A 15,849-nucleotide genomic window follows, 5' to 3' on the forward strand; every position below is an offset into this window, starting at 1 on the left:
CACTTTTGGTCAACCCTGTTGGGAGTTCTGTGCCCTTCTTGGATGTTGTTTCCTAATTCTTTCTCTAGATGAGGGAGATTTTCCCTTATTATCTTATTGAATACATTGTTAAACTTTGTTTCTCTTTCTGCATCTTCTGGGACTCCCCTAACTCTTACATCTATTTTCGATGTCTTCATCAGTTAACTCTGAATTTGGTAACGGGTGTTGTTCCTTTGCAGTGGAGTCTTCAATAATGTTAATTGTGCCTCTGTCTCTTCTTTTGCTCTTCATCATTGTACTTCTAGTTGTCAGATTCTTCTCCTTGTTGTAGGTTTCTAAACTGTGTCACCCACAAGTCTACAGTTTTACCTATTGGACATGGCTGTTTGTTTGCAGTCAGTTGTGCCACTCCCTCCAGCGAGCTCCAGGTCTGGATTCTTATATTAAATTTCCACCATAGTCTCCATAGGCCCAGCTTCTGGCTCACTGGTATCCACCTCCTGTGATACCATGCTGAGGCTGCTTTGTTGTCTAAACAATCTTTCTTCCACTTGTGATTGGATCATGTCCCAGGATTAGGGAGTCATCAGGTGTCCTATGTTGTTGTTGGTGATCTTCCCAGAACCTGTTGGCCATTAGATTTGAGGACCACATGAAGCTATTTTGACCCATATGATGCTGTATCCATTATTATTCTTTGGGATCAGTGCAATGCATTGAGTTCAGTGAGTTAAGGCCAATCTGAGTGCATGCACAGCTCACTGTTGTTCTGCAGTCTTAACTTCCTTGCCACACTGTATGAAATGGCACTTGATGTGCAACTACTAGAGTTCTTGATCTGTTGGCTGTCAGGTCTGAGGGCTGCCTGGACCTATCTTTGGTGGAATCTGTAGGATGCCATGTTGTTGCAGTTCACTGAGCTAGAAATGAATTTACTTCCAACTCAGTGCATGTGCAGGACTGTATATAGCCTTTGTCTTCTTAAGCTAAATGGCATCCAATAAGCTTAGAGAGCATGCTGGACTGTGAAATCCACCCTGTTCCCACACTGCCCATCTGGGATCTGCTGCTCTGTCTCTGCTCCTTGTCAAATCAATCAGGCCAGCATGACAGGCAGTTCTTTGCCTGGGTTCAACTCCTGAACTCCCAGGGAAAGTCCGTTCCCACCTGGTTGCTGCTGGCATTCTGGCTGCTGGTGCGATTCTAATTGTCACTCCCTGAATCCTGCTAGGGTATAAGTCACTGCTACAGCACACCATTTTGTCCACTACTTTCCTGTGTTTGCCAGTCTGCCCCTGCCCCTCTGCTATTGTTCTGTGCTCTCCTGTTTCCTGGCATGTGTCCTCTTTGCTTCACAGTGGTTAATATTTCTCCATTTGTTTAAATGCTTCATTACCGTATTCCTACATTTGATTCTCTCGAAAGTGTTCAATGCATCTTGACAATAGGATGTTTGATTCTCTTCCAATGTTATAGTTAAAATGTCAGGATATGCTTAAATTGCACAATGATGGACTTATGACTGTGTATGAAGGACTATACTATTGTAATGATATAAGGAAAATCAATGGTGGCAGGATGGCATTGGGGAGGGAAAAGTGGAAATCCCAGATTTTATGGAACTGTATCATAAAATAATAAAATAAACAATAAAAAAGAAATCATTGAACAAGGGGATAAAAATATCTCATAAATTGTTTGCTTAAATTAAAAAACTCAGAACTTTTCTGTCTAGTGGGAGGGGAGATTTTTCTTGTATAATTTATTAGTAAAACTTCATTAAAGTTATTTTACTGAACTTCCAATACTGTGATATAGATCTTAAGCTCAATTTTTTGAATTTTCTATGATATAAAAGTCAAAAATTATACAACTTTTAACTTATTACTTGAAAATGATACAAGGTGAAAGCAAGTTTAAATGAAATCTGATTTTACCCACATACTATTCTTGGTTTGCTTTCTCAATATCGTATCACTGAATAAGATCATGCTTCATTAGTATGTTAATTGGAAACATTATAGAACTGTGAATCAAATTCCTTAAGGGATTTAAGAATCTGTTTACGGTATGTGTAGGCATCAGTCATGATTTGCAGAATTCTCTAAGTGAGAACAATGATTAATATCTTTCTCAGTATTATGGTACCTATCTTCAAGAATAGTATTTCTATATTCTTAACAACCTGAAGCATCCAAAGGCAGTACAAACTTCCCTTGAATATCTGGCAGTTTAGAAAGTAAAAGATGAGCATGGAGACTTACTAGCTAGAGGCCAGTAGGAGGCCACGTCCCCATCAGAGGACATGGGCTTGATTTCCGCTCTGGTTTCTGACTCCAGCTCCTGTGAATGCAGACCCTAGAGGGCAGTGGTGGTGACCCACTTCACTGTTTCTGCTGATGCTATGGGTGACTAGGGTTGCACTCTAGTTCCCGATTCCAGCTCCTGTGAATGGAGACCTAGAGGGCAGTGGTGGTGACTCAGGTCGCTGTTTCTGCTGCCATAGTGGTTGACTAGGGTTGCACTCTGGTTCCAGCTACAGCGTGACTTAGCCCCGGCCACTGAGTACATGTCGGGAATGAAACAGCAGACATGGTTTCTCTCTGTCTCTCAGTCTGTCAAAGAAACAAATGTAAATGTTAAAAGAAAAATAAATAGTTTCTTCAAATGTGGATTTTTTTGAGTATTAAGCATCTATATTTCACAGCCAGCCAATTGACAAATACAAATACAGGGCCTGGCAGCATGGCCTAGCAGCTAAAATCCTCGCCTTGAAAGCCTCAGGATCCCATATGGGTGCTGGTTCTAATCCCGGCAGCTCCATTTCCCATCCAGCTCCCTGCTTGTGGCCTGGGAAAGCAGTCGAGGATGGCCCAATGCTTTGGGATCCTACACCCACATGTGGGAGACCTGGAGGAGGTTCCTGGCTTCTGGCTTCAGATCAGCACAGCTTCGACTGTTGCACTCACTTGGGGAGTGAATCCTCAGATGGAAGATCTTCCTCTCTGTCTCTCCTCCTCTCTGTATATCTGACTTTCCAATAATAATAAAAAAATATTTAAAAAAAAAAAGAAAAATACAAATACAAGTGCACATGCTAAGGATAACTGTTGAAAAGAACAATTTCTTGTACTTGTTGTTACATTATCTTCTTTTTTTCTTTAAAGATATTTTGGATTTGACCCACGAATCTTGACTTTCTGCTTATTTTCAGTGTAGATGACTCTTGTGCTTTGCAACAGGTAATATTAACAATTTAAATATACTATGACATTTATATCCAATACATAGATTTTACTTTTGAAAAATTATGTTGATCCTAAGTAACATTATAGTACATATATATTTTTTCTTATATTTTTTGCTGGTGAATTTCAACACATGTACAGACTCATAGAATCACCAACTCAAGAACAAAAGCAATTTCTTCATCTTCTAACACTTTCCTTTCCTATGTTTATTCCGTAATTTTTTTTTTTTTTTTGTATACAGAAAGAGAAGATTTTTATTACTTTGGTAATGTAGGAGATTTTGATATTAAATTTACACTTTCTAGATAATTAACTGATAAAATACCAGAACAAATATAGAATATATCTCTGTTAGAAATACAACATTTTTTCAATGGTGAAAATAAAAACATTTTATCCTTGCTAAATAATAAATTTTATCAAAATGGAAGAAATGATCCACAGTTAAATAAAGATATTTTGATGAACTCAAAATACAAAAGTTGGAACCAAATGTCCATGAAGAAGAGAAAAGCAAGCATTTGCCAAAATTTAAACAACAGTTTGGGGTGCCTGGCACCAAGGCATATTAGACTAAGCCTCCATCTACAGGGCCAACATCCCACATGAGCACTGGTTCATGTCCTAGCTGTTCCGCTTCTAATATGGCTCCCTGCTTATGGTCTGGGCATGCAGTGGAGGATGGCCCAAGTGCCTGAACTTCTTGGAACTATGCATCTACATGGGCGACCTGGAAAAAGCTTCTAACTCCTGGCTTCAGTTCAGCCCAGCTCTGACCACTGCAGCCATTTGGGAAGTGAACCCATAGATATAAGCCCTCTCTCTCTTTTTCCTCTCTGTAACTCTGCCTTTCAAATAAAAGTAAAATATAACTTTAAAAAGAGACAGGCTGGGCTCAGCACAGTAGCCTAGTGGCTAATGTCCTCACTTTCTATCAGGTGGGATCCCATATGGATGCCAGTTCTAATACCGGAGGCCCCACTTCCCATCCAGCTCTCTGCTTGTGGCCTGGGAAAGCAGTCAAGGACGGCCCAAAACCTTGGGTCCCTGCAATTGTGTGGGAGAACCAAAAGAGGCTCCTGGCTCCAGATTGGCTCAGCTCCAGCCATTGCAGCCATTGGGGGAGTGAATCAGTGGATGGAAGATCTTTCTCTCTTAAAAAAGAGAGAGAGATAGAGAAAGAGAGAGAGAGAAACTGTTTGGGACATTGATATCTATATGAATATGCCTGACGGGGATTCCCAGTTCCTCTTCCCATTCTAGCTTCCCTTTAATGAGCACACTGGTAGGCAGCAGGAGACAGCTCAAGTCCTTGGCTCCCTGGTGCCCAGATGGGAAATCCAAAATGAGTTCTATCTCCTGGCTTCTGCTTTATCCGACACCAGCTATCGGAGACAACTGGGGAGTGAACCAGTTCCCCTTCACTCCACCTTCTTTCAAAAAAAATGAAAATAAGTACAAAAAGTATTGTTAAAGTAATGCTAAAGTGGCAATTAAAAATAAAAGGTTTGTTGCTGGCAGATCTCAATGCTGCCATTAGTAAATCTCAGCATAAAACTACTTGGTGTTTGACACTGCATATGCCACTGTTGAACAAAACCACCAAAGAGTTAGCCAAGGACTGTGAAACACGAGTCAACAAGGCCTTGGGAGCAACGCGCTATTAGGTCACCTATCTGAGGAACAGAAAAGCGAGAGGAATTTAGATTATAAGTGATTCCCAGTAGCCTGCCCATCCATCACTGATGTGAGCACTCACCATGCCATTCTTCAAAGAACCCACAGAAAGTACAGTATGAAAAAGCCACAAGTGGTAATTTTTTTTATCTCTGCCATAACTCCTGAAATCAACTGTTCATTTTTAATCTCTCACTGATATTTTATCTTTCAGAAAATATTACATAACCAGCTGGAACTTATTGAATGTGATTTATTTTACTCAACATAGTATCTCTGAGATTCAGTGATATTGTTTTACATCTCAGGGGTTTAGTTCTCAGCAGCATTCCATTGTATAGACACAAAAGAGTTTGTTCGTTCACTTCAATTATTACACAGAATTTCAATGATTTCAAATTTTGGGCAATCATGAAAACAGCAACCCTTAGTTTTTCTGTAGGTTTTATTGTGTGAATTTGTTATCATTTCCATTAGGTAGGTACTCAAGGATGGGTTTGTTGTGTTATATGGAATCTATACATCAAACATTGAAGAGAAATCTGTTCTCTGAATGTCTATTATTTTTTTTAATTCCTACTAGTGTAATAGTTACAACTAATATTTATACTTACTTCATCTTTTGGAGGAAGTTGGTACTGTCAGCAGTTTCCTCCTCCTCCTCTTTCTTCTAATTCTTGATATTTTTATTTCTTCACTGTTCCACTTATTTGCATGTAAGCTAATTGCAATGCATTGAACTTGAACGCATGTGTATTTTTTTAAGATTTATTTATTTTAATTACAAAGTCAGATATACAGAGAGGAGGAGAGACAGAGAGGAAGACCTTCCATCCGAGGATTCACTCCCCAAGTGAGTGCAACAGTCGATGCTGTGCCAATCTGAAGCCAGGAGCGAGGTCTCCCACATGTGGGTGCAGGATCCCAAAGCATTGGGCCGTCCTCGACTGCTTTCCCAGGCCACAAGCAGGGAGCTGGATGGGAAGTAGAGCTGCTGGGATTAGAACCGGCACCCATATGCGAACCCGGGGCATTCAAGGTGAAGACTTTAGCCACCAGGCCATGGCGCCGGGCCCAGGTCTATCTTTTTGTTATAAAATTTTGTTTTTTATTAGAAAGTCGAATATACAGAAAGAGAAAAACCAAGAGGAATATCTGTCAGCTGATTTACTATCAAAGAGACTGCAACACTAGAGATGATCCAAACTGAAGCCAGGAGCCAGAAACTTCCTGTAGGTATCCCACGCGTGTGCAAGGTCCTATGGCTTTGGGTCATCCGTGACTGTTTTTCACAGGACACAAAAAGGGAACTGGAGAGGAAGCAAGGCAGCCAGGACATAAACTGGTGGCCATAGCGGTTTGCAGCAGTTGTAAGGCGAGGACTTTAGCCGCTTGGCTATTGTGCCAGGCCCAACATAAGTATGTTAGAGATTCGCCATGAACATGGTTCCATTTTTAGGCTGGGTTTCTGGAACTGTCAAACGGGAGCTTTTCCTATTTCATATCCAAAGATTTTGTGGAGTCAAATAAAATACACTCAAAAGTTTGTGAAAAGGGATAAAGCACACATAAAAATATATTTTTCATCTTTATGACTTATTTTCAAGAGAATATTGATGATTAACCTTTAACCTTGTCTACTGAGATTACATGACTGGAGAGATTAAAAGAGGAGGCTTCCACATGATTTGTCATATTTGTGGGGTTTTATTTAAATCCAGAATGAATAAATATTTCAGACATAATGCAGAACCTATTATGGGAGTTACAGTGCAAAACTGTGAAGGGTTTGTAAATTTTAAGAATTGGGAATAGGACTAACAAGTCTATTTAAACAGTAAACAAGAATATTAAACAGTAAGCAAAGAATCACATTTAACAGGTCACAATTATCTTGTATATGATAGGATGATTTTCAAAACATTCAAGGAAATGCTACAAAAATAGAAGCATACTTTGCTACAAAACATTTTTGGAATGTACACATTTAAATCTTCGTACAGTTCTTGGAAATTCAAATCTTGAAAAACATTCTCCAGAAACTAAAAAAAAAAAAAGCACTGAAATAAACTTATATTTAAACCTATTTTTCCCTAAAGTTCATAAATAATCTTCATAGCATACTGTCAGTATTCCTTCACCGGGTTTCAGAGATAACTACGTGTACGTTCCCCATTTCACAAAAATGTATCTGTGCCTTTCCACTGTCTCTATAAAACAAGAGATTCCACTGGAAGGAATAGGGGATATAATAGGGGGTATTTTTATTTGAAGTGATAATGAAACAAAAAACTGAAACATTCCATGTCAGCATTTTGACCTGCGGGGCAATCTCTAAATTGTAACAGTGAATGTAAGAGCATTAAACATAACATATGCTACAAATGCACATTTAAGGGTCAAAAAGAGAAGCCTAGTTTGAACAAATATTTACTGGAGTTCAATAGAGTGTATTTCATTTTGGCATTTTAATCCTGATTTTCTGCTATGTTTCAGAAATGTTGCCATTGACAGAGAAAATGTGGTCAGAAGAAATCTGTTGCTCTCAAACGAGGCTTTAAAATTCACAGCCACTTTCATATAGGGACCACAGTTTTGTTCAGTTTCTCATTCATGATGCCAAAAGCTCATTTTCATCTTTATTCAGAAATGATGACCGTTTTAGTCACCAAAGGCTCAGAATTTTTATCAAAACATTAGACTTTATTTTCATTTCCTATGTACTCTGCTTTCTTCAATATTTTGCCTACAGCAACAAGTTTCATTACTGAAAAACTTTTAAATGAAAGCAAGGGCAAAGAAGGGAGTATTTTGTGGTCATTTGCCTTAGCCAGGTATAACCATACCCCACAGTGGAGTACCTAAGTTTAACTTCCAGTTCTGGTTGATGATTCCAGTTTCCTTCCCTGGAAGTAGATGGTGATAGCTAGAGACTGGATTCTTGTCAGCAATGTGGGACATCTGTTTGCAGGTGTCAGTTTCCGATTTGACCCCAGGGCCAGTTGCGGTCATGATGGACACTTGTGGATGGAAGCAGTGAATAGATCTATCTCTTTTTCTCACTGGCTCTCACTCTCTTTCATTAGTATTCCTATTAAATAAAAACAATCACATTTAGGAAAAACAACTGCACATTTTGTGAGAACAAAAGAGAATGATGTGAGATCTTGAATACATTTATTATAACATTATTTTAAATTGATGATAAGTTTTAGCACACTGTTAAATTATACCTGTTTATAATTACATTCATGATATTTGTGGAACTTCTAGAATTCTAGATTTTATATCCTGGTCATTTGGTGATATGAGACTTTTTGAGACATTTTAAAATCTAGTTCTTGAGGATTTGATAGTGGTCTTGGTTCTAGGGAAGCTGCTTACGGAGAAGACAACAGTTATATGAAGGTAAAAGAGACAATATTGATGTAAAAGTCAGACTTTGAGAGCAAGTACTACTGTTCAGGCTTGGATTCAATATTCCTTCCCTACTGTGCTTCAGGCTGGACATGCTCCGAAGCTCTTGATGTGTAAAGGTTGGTATGCTTAATCAAAGCATTTCAAGTTTGGTTCCACTTCTTTCAAAAACTCTCAGTTACAAGAAAAACTTGGAACCGAACAATTCAAAATTTCTTTGGGACTTCAAAACATATTTATCCAACCTAAAAAAATGATAGAATCTGTTGAAAGTTAGTATGTAGCTGGGTGAGCAACACTTAAATATATAAGTAGCTTGGGGTTGCAGTTTTGAAATCTCCTACTGGGTCAGATCAAGACATCTCCAGAAGTTAGAAATCAAGGGGTCAGAGATAATGGCAGTTAACTTTGCTCATAACTATGTTGCTGAGCGACGTTATACTCCAGCCCTGGCAAAGGCCCACACCGCAAACTGAGAATTTGAGCCAATTTAATACATTCTTTTTCTGAAAAGACATTATATTAAGTATCAAGATGCAATTCTTTGCAAATCTTGGATAGTTCAGTTTTCATGGAGATAAAAAGAAATTTGAAGTGAATGTGGGAGAAAAACAAAATTGATTTTTTTTTGTTAGAAACTGCAGATTAAATACACCTAACTATACCTTGGTTGTTCCATAGCACTTCTACTATCAATAGAGATTAGCAACAATAACAATAACATAACAACTTTTAAGTTTCATTTGAAAGGCAGAGAAACAAAGACACAAAAAGAGAGAACGTATCCACCAGCTCACAACATTCAAGTCTGGACCAGGATGAATCTAAAAATGCAAAAACCTGATTTTCTCAGGTATGTTTCAGGAACCCAAGGACTTGAGCCAAAACCTGCTGCCCTCAAGGGTACATTACTAGCAGATGAGAAGAAGAAGCAGAGCTGTGACTCAAGCCAGGCACTCTAATGTGGGATGAGGCATACTAAATGCACCCAATCCCCACACCCGTAAGGTAAGACATGTGGAATTCTACAGCATACTCTCTCTCACTTAACTCTCATAATCTCATCATGAAGATTAACTCTACAACAGGAGTCCAGAACAAGATTCTCTGGGGACTCTGACCAGGCTATGTTTTCCCACCTGCTAGCACAAAGCTTGTGCAAGATTTAACTATATCACTTTTCTTAATGAATAAATAACTCTGACAGATAGGTAGTTACATCCTCTAATGTAAAAAGCAGAATACAAGGAAAGAAAGTGGGTGGAAAGTGGGGCTGCCAAGATTAAAACCAGGGCCCATATGGGATCCTGTAAAGTGCAAGGTGAACACTTTAGCTGCTAGGCTAACACCACGTCTCATTTTATATATATATATATATATATATATATATATATATATATATATATATATATATTATTATTACATATTATATTATATATATAAGCCAATCAACATTCCCTGTACTGTAACTCACCTGTTGCAGGTCAAGGTCTAGATCATAATTTTTTTTAAGATTTATTCATTTTATTACATCCAGATATACACAGAGGAGGAGAGACAGAGAGGAAGATCTTCCGTCCAATGATTCACTCCCCAAGTGAGCCGCAACGGGCCGATGTGCTCTGCCAATCCGGAGCCAGGAACCAGGAATCTCCTCCAGGTCTCCCACGCGGGTGCAGGGTCCCAAGGCTTTGGGCCATCCTCTACTGCTTTCTCAGGCCACAAGCAGGGAGCTGGATGGGAAGTGGAGCTGCCGGGATTAGAACCGGCGCCCATATGGGATTCTGGCGTGTTCAAGGCGAGGACTTTAGCCGCGAGGCCACGCCGCTGGGCCAACAATTTCCTAACAGAGACATGGACAAATGGGACCAACAGGAAGATGACCATGTCCCAACCACAGGGAACACTGTGAACAAGTATGAGGCAGCGGCCATGCTGCTGAGTTGCAACCTCCCCCATCACTTCACTTGCACAATCTCATTTGGCCTTTCCTGCTACACAGAAAGTTATGATTGACTGCATTTTGCTACATCATGGGCTACACAGCCAATCAGCAGCCCCATGGTCATAATAGCACGGAATCCAGTAGCATTATCATTCTAGCAGAAGCCATGGTTACAGATGAGCTTTGCTGAACAGCTGAGAAACGTGGTGATCAGCTCAAGTTCTGCTTTCTGCGGTCCTTCCTCACACCACAGGACATGACAGGGAGGACCTCTGGACTCCACGGAAAGTGGAAAATAGTGAGTGCACAGGGACAGCTGCTGGTGTATAGTGGTTTGAATATGTTGGAAATGTAGCGAGCACCGGGACTCCCAATGGCCAATTCCAGAATTCAGACCTGTGTCTCAGGCTGTGTCAGTTCTTCTCTGGATCTACTCTGTCATCTTGGTATGAATACTTGGCTGGTAGCAGCCCAAAACCTTGCCAGGCTACCCTATCCTGTTTCCTGCAAGCTCAATCCCATGGAGACTATCTGGGTAGGACCTCACCTGCAGGTCATTTATCCTCACTTCCCAATCAGGCAATGAGCTTCAAAGAGTCACTAAAGAAAATTGAGACTGAATTTCAAGGAATATGAAGTGTGGAAATATCCTCTGATTCTGACATTCTTCTGGCTCATTCCTTCTATCTTGGAGACTCCCTATTTTTATTTTGCTCCATGTATTCTTAATTTCTGACATATCGGCTTTCACTTGATTCATTTCTTGTGTAATACATTTGTTACATTCCTTTAATTCCTGTGTTACGTGTTTCTTGTTATTAAGAAGCTTTACAGATGTTTTGAATTCTATATCCCCTATTTTCTTGATGTATTCTACAGTTAACTCTGAGGTTGGTGATGGCTTTTGCTACTTTGCAGGGGAATCTACAGCAATATTCATTGTGCCTTTGTCTCTTCTTTTCCTCTTGGTCATTGTACTTCTGGTTAGTAGACTCTTCTCTTTAGGTTAGGTTTCTAAGCTGTATCACCCACAGGTCTACAGTTTGATGTTACTTATTGCTGATGGTACATGGCTCTTTATTTGCAGTCTCTTGTGCCACTCTCTCCGGAAGTTGCAGGACTGGGTTCTTATGTTAGACTCCCATCATGGTCTCTGTAGACCCAGTTCCTGTCTCACCACTCACACATCCTTGATACTATGTTTAGGCTGCACCATTGTCCATACAAACTTTCTCCCAGTTTTAATTCAAGCAGTTCCCAGGATTAGGGAGACACCAGGTGTCCTATAAAGCTAGGTTGTTAATGGTGCTGATATTGCCAGAACCTGTTGGCCCTCAGGTCTGAGGGCCACACAGACCCATTTTGACCCATATGATGCCAAAGTTGGTATTATTTTCCCTGTGGAACTAGGGAAATGCAATGAGCTCAGTGAGTTTGCTCTCAGCTCAGCACATGTGCAGCTCACCCTTGTCCCTGCAGTTCTAAAGCCTTTGACACACCGTATAAAATGGAGTCTGGTGTGCTACTACTATAGATCATGATTTGCTGGCTCTCAGGTCTGGGGACTGCCTGGACCTATCTTTGGTGGTACTTGCAGGATGTCACGTCTCAGCTCTGTGCGTGCAGAGGCCTTTCCATAGTCTTTACCTTATTAAATAGAATGGTACCTGATGCAGCTTAGGGGGCAAACCGGGCTGGGAAATCCACCCTGTTCCTCCACTGCCTCTCTGGCACCTGCTGCTCTGTTTCTTCTCCTGGTCAATTCAAACAGATCAGCAGGATGGGCAGTTCTTTGTCTGGGTTCACCTCCTGAGTTCCAGCCTCTCACACCTTGTTGCTGTTGGATTTCTGGCTGCTGGTGCAATTCAGATTGCCATTGCTGAATGCCACTGGGATATCATCACTGCAACACCACACCATTGTGTCCACTGCTTTCCTGTGTCTGTCAGTCTCCAGGTATGCCTCTGCTGTTGTTCTGTCCTCTCATATTTCCTGGAATGTGTACTCTATTTGCTTTACATTGGCTAATGTTTCTCTGTATGTTATATGTGTTCTTACACTATTCCACCACCTTGATTCTTTCTGGAGTTCAATCTTTAAAAAATAGTTTATTTTAGTTGTTAAGACAGGTTTACATAGAGAAGGAGAGCCGGAAAAAAATGCCTTCCATCTACAGGTCCATCCCCAAGTGTCTACAACGGCTATAACTGAGCCAATCCAGTGTAGAAACCAGAAGTTTCTCCCAGTTTGCCCACACGGTTCATGGTGCCATGGCTTTGGACAATGATCTACTGATTTTCCAGCCCACAGGTATCATGTGAGATTATGGCACATACAAGGCAAAGATTTAGCCACTGCACCATTGTGCCAGGTCTGGGGTTTACTTGTAATTTTTGTATAATCCATAGTGTTGGTGTCTCTAGTTAATTCATAGTTCTGCATTTTGGTTTAGATTTCTAGTTGATTTTTGTAAAGTTTGTTCTGGTATATAAATGTGTGGCTGGTCTATGCATGCCCTGGTTAAAAGATTTTTTTTCAGTTATATTGTCCTACTCTTGTATCAAAGATCACTTGATTTTATGTATATGGGTCTATTCCTGCATTATGAATCATGTCCCATTAATGTATTTTTTCATATATCATTTCTTATAACTGTAAATGTTATCTTCTTTGAGAACATTTAATCTGTCTTTATTTTATTTCTAAAAGGTGAACATATTTCATATACATTGCAAATACAGGTTTAAAGCAAACAGCAGAACTCCCTACCCTACCCTACTCCCCCTCCTAATTCATGTTCTCAATTTTTACTTCCTATCTTGCAGTGAAATATTTTCAGTTGCGTTAGCAACAGTAGGCTTAATCATCTATTAGGTGATGTATTCTGGAATACAGGAATATGTACTTAAATAAGGCAGTTGTGCAATCAGACAATGACAATTACAGTAGTCTAAGTCCTTATGTATTCCCCAAATCCACATGCAGAAAGCCCAACACTCAGGGTAGACAATACATGCCATACAATATAAAATAGTATTGTATTAATGTATTAAGAAACAAAGCTTATGGGAGGAAATTAGATGATGCGTGTGGATTCCTTGCAAATGGGATTAATGATTTCGTGGAAGACATCTGGGATTTCTTCATCATCACCTTGTGAGGATGTGACTAGAAAACATGTCCTATCAGAGGGAGAACAGATCTTCTTCATACTTTTCATTTGCCAGTTACAAACAATTGTCTGTAAAAGAAAGAATTAAGCTGAGGGTTCCATGGTTTCATATTTTTAAATGTGTGAAAGCTTGTGCAGCTATTGCATGAGAAATAAAAGAAAACATGTTTCATTTAAACATATGAATCAACCAGACCTAGATATTAAATACACTATACTAAAGAACTATGATTAATTCATTTTTATACATTTAAGATGGAGTAACATCCCATGCTCCTGGATAGGTAAAATCAATATCATTAAAATGTCTATACTGCCAAAAGCAATATATACATTCAACACCATCCCAATCAAATTGCCCAAAATATTCCTCATGGAACTGGAAACAATGATCCAAAGGTTCATCTGGAAACACAAAAAACCATGAATAGCTAGAACCATCCTGAAGAACAGGAAGTTAGCAGGGGTAATCACAGCCCCGGACTTCTGGACATACTATAGGGCAGTGGTTATCAAAACAGCCAGGTACTGGCACAAAGATAGAGAGGAAGATCAATGGAGCAGAATAGAAACACCAGAAGGGAACCCACACAGATACAGTAAAATAATCTTTGACAAAAAGACAAATGATAATCCAGGCAAATGGGAAGGTCTGTTCAATAAATGCTGTTGGGAAAACTGGTTAATAGCCTGCAGAAACAAAAAGATAGACCCACATCTCTCACCACATACTAAGATTAAATCTAAGGGATAAAAGATCTAAACCTGCATCCAGAAACCTTCAAACTTTTGGAAGAAAATGTTGGAAACTCACTGCAACAGTTAGGGGTAGGCCCTCAATTCCTAAAAAAGACTCCAAAAGCAGTAGAAATTGAGACCAAAATAAACAAATGGGACCTCATCAAACTAAGAAGCTTCTGTACAGCAAAGGAAACAATCAACAAAGTAAAAAAGCAACCCACAGAATGGGAGAAGATCTTTGCGCACGACATAGGTGATAGAGGACTAATCTCCAGAGTATACAAAGGATTACAAAACAGCCAAAACACCAAAATAAACAAGCCACTCAAGAAATGGGCACAGGAAATGGGCAGACATTTCACAAAGGAACAATCTCAAATGGCAAATAAACATATGAAAAAATGCTCAAGTTCCCTGGCAATAAGGGAAATTCAAATTAAAACATCAATGAGATACCACCTAATGCAAGTAAGGGTGGCCCACATGAATAACACCAAAAACACTTGTTGGCGAGGTTGCGGGGGAAAAAGAAACCCTACTCCACTGCTGGTGGGGCTGCAGATTGGTACAGCCTCTATGGAAATCAATATGGAGAATATTCAAACAACTCAAAATCGACATACCGTATGACCCAGCTATAGCACTCCTAGGAATGTATCCAGAACACTTGTTTTATGAGAAACCAACATGCACTCCTATGTTCATAGCAGCACAATCAGTAATTGCAGAAACATGGAAATAGCCAAAATGCCCATCAGCAGAGGATTGGATAAGAATGCTATGGTTCATCTACTCCATGGAATACTACTCAGCTATTAAAAAAAAAAAAACCAAAATGCAGTTCTTTGTGACCAAATGGACCAAACTGGAAACCATAATGCTAAGGGAAATGAGCCAATCCCAAAAGGTTAAATACCACATGTTTGCCTTAATTTAATATGATATGATGTTAAGCATGTCATGTTATGTTATGGATATTATGTCATTTGTAGTATATAAACTAAAATTGAACTGTGAATCGGGTGGTCACAGAAAGTGGTTAAGAAATCGCATTTATTTTTAACATGTTGACTGCTCAATATCATGTCAATCAAACCCATAATGATGTTAATTGTTGCAGATGGTATATTAGTGCTTTTATTTGACCGGGAAGATACTCTGCTGACTCTGCCTTCAGACCAGAGAGGGTCTTCCCAATAAGTAGTTGGACTTGTCTGGACTATGGGATGTTGGACTCTATGCTTGGCAAATTCTTGCAGGGAGGGAATTTCAACTAAACTTGAACTATGGTTATGCAGCGGGGTGGAGGAACCCACCATGGGGGGAAGGTGGGGGGGAGAATCCCAGATTCTATGTAATTACAACACAATGTAATTAATGAATAAATTTAATAAAAAAAAGATCGCCCACTATTATTGTGTGTGTATCTATGTCTCCCCTTAAGTCTGTAAGTAATTACTTCACATAGCTAGGTGCATTGGAATTAGGTGCATATATGTTCACGATTGTAATTACTTCTTGATGGATCAGACCCTTCACCATTATATAATGTCCTTCTCTGTCCTTTTTGATGTCTGTCAGCTTGAAGTCTAGGTCATCTGAGATTAGAACAGCTACTCCAGCCTTCTTTTCTCGTCCATTAGCATGAAATGTCTTTTTCCATC

Source organism: Ochotona princeps, chromosome Y, assembly GCF_030435755.1.
Source record: "Ochotona princeps isolate mOchPri1 chromosome Y, mOchPri1.hap1, whole genome shotgun sequence".
Lineage (NCBI taxonomy): Eukaryota > Metazoa > Chordata > Mammalia > Lagomorpha > Ochotonidae > Ochotona > Ochotona princeps.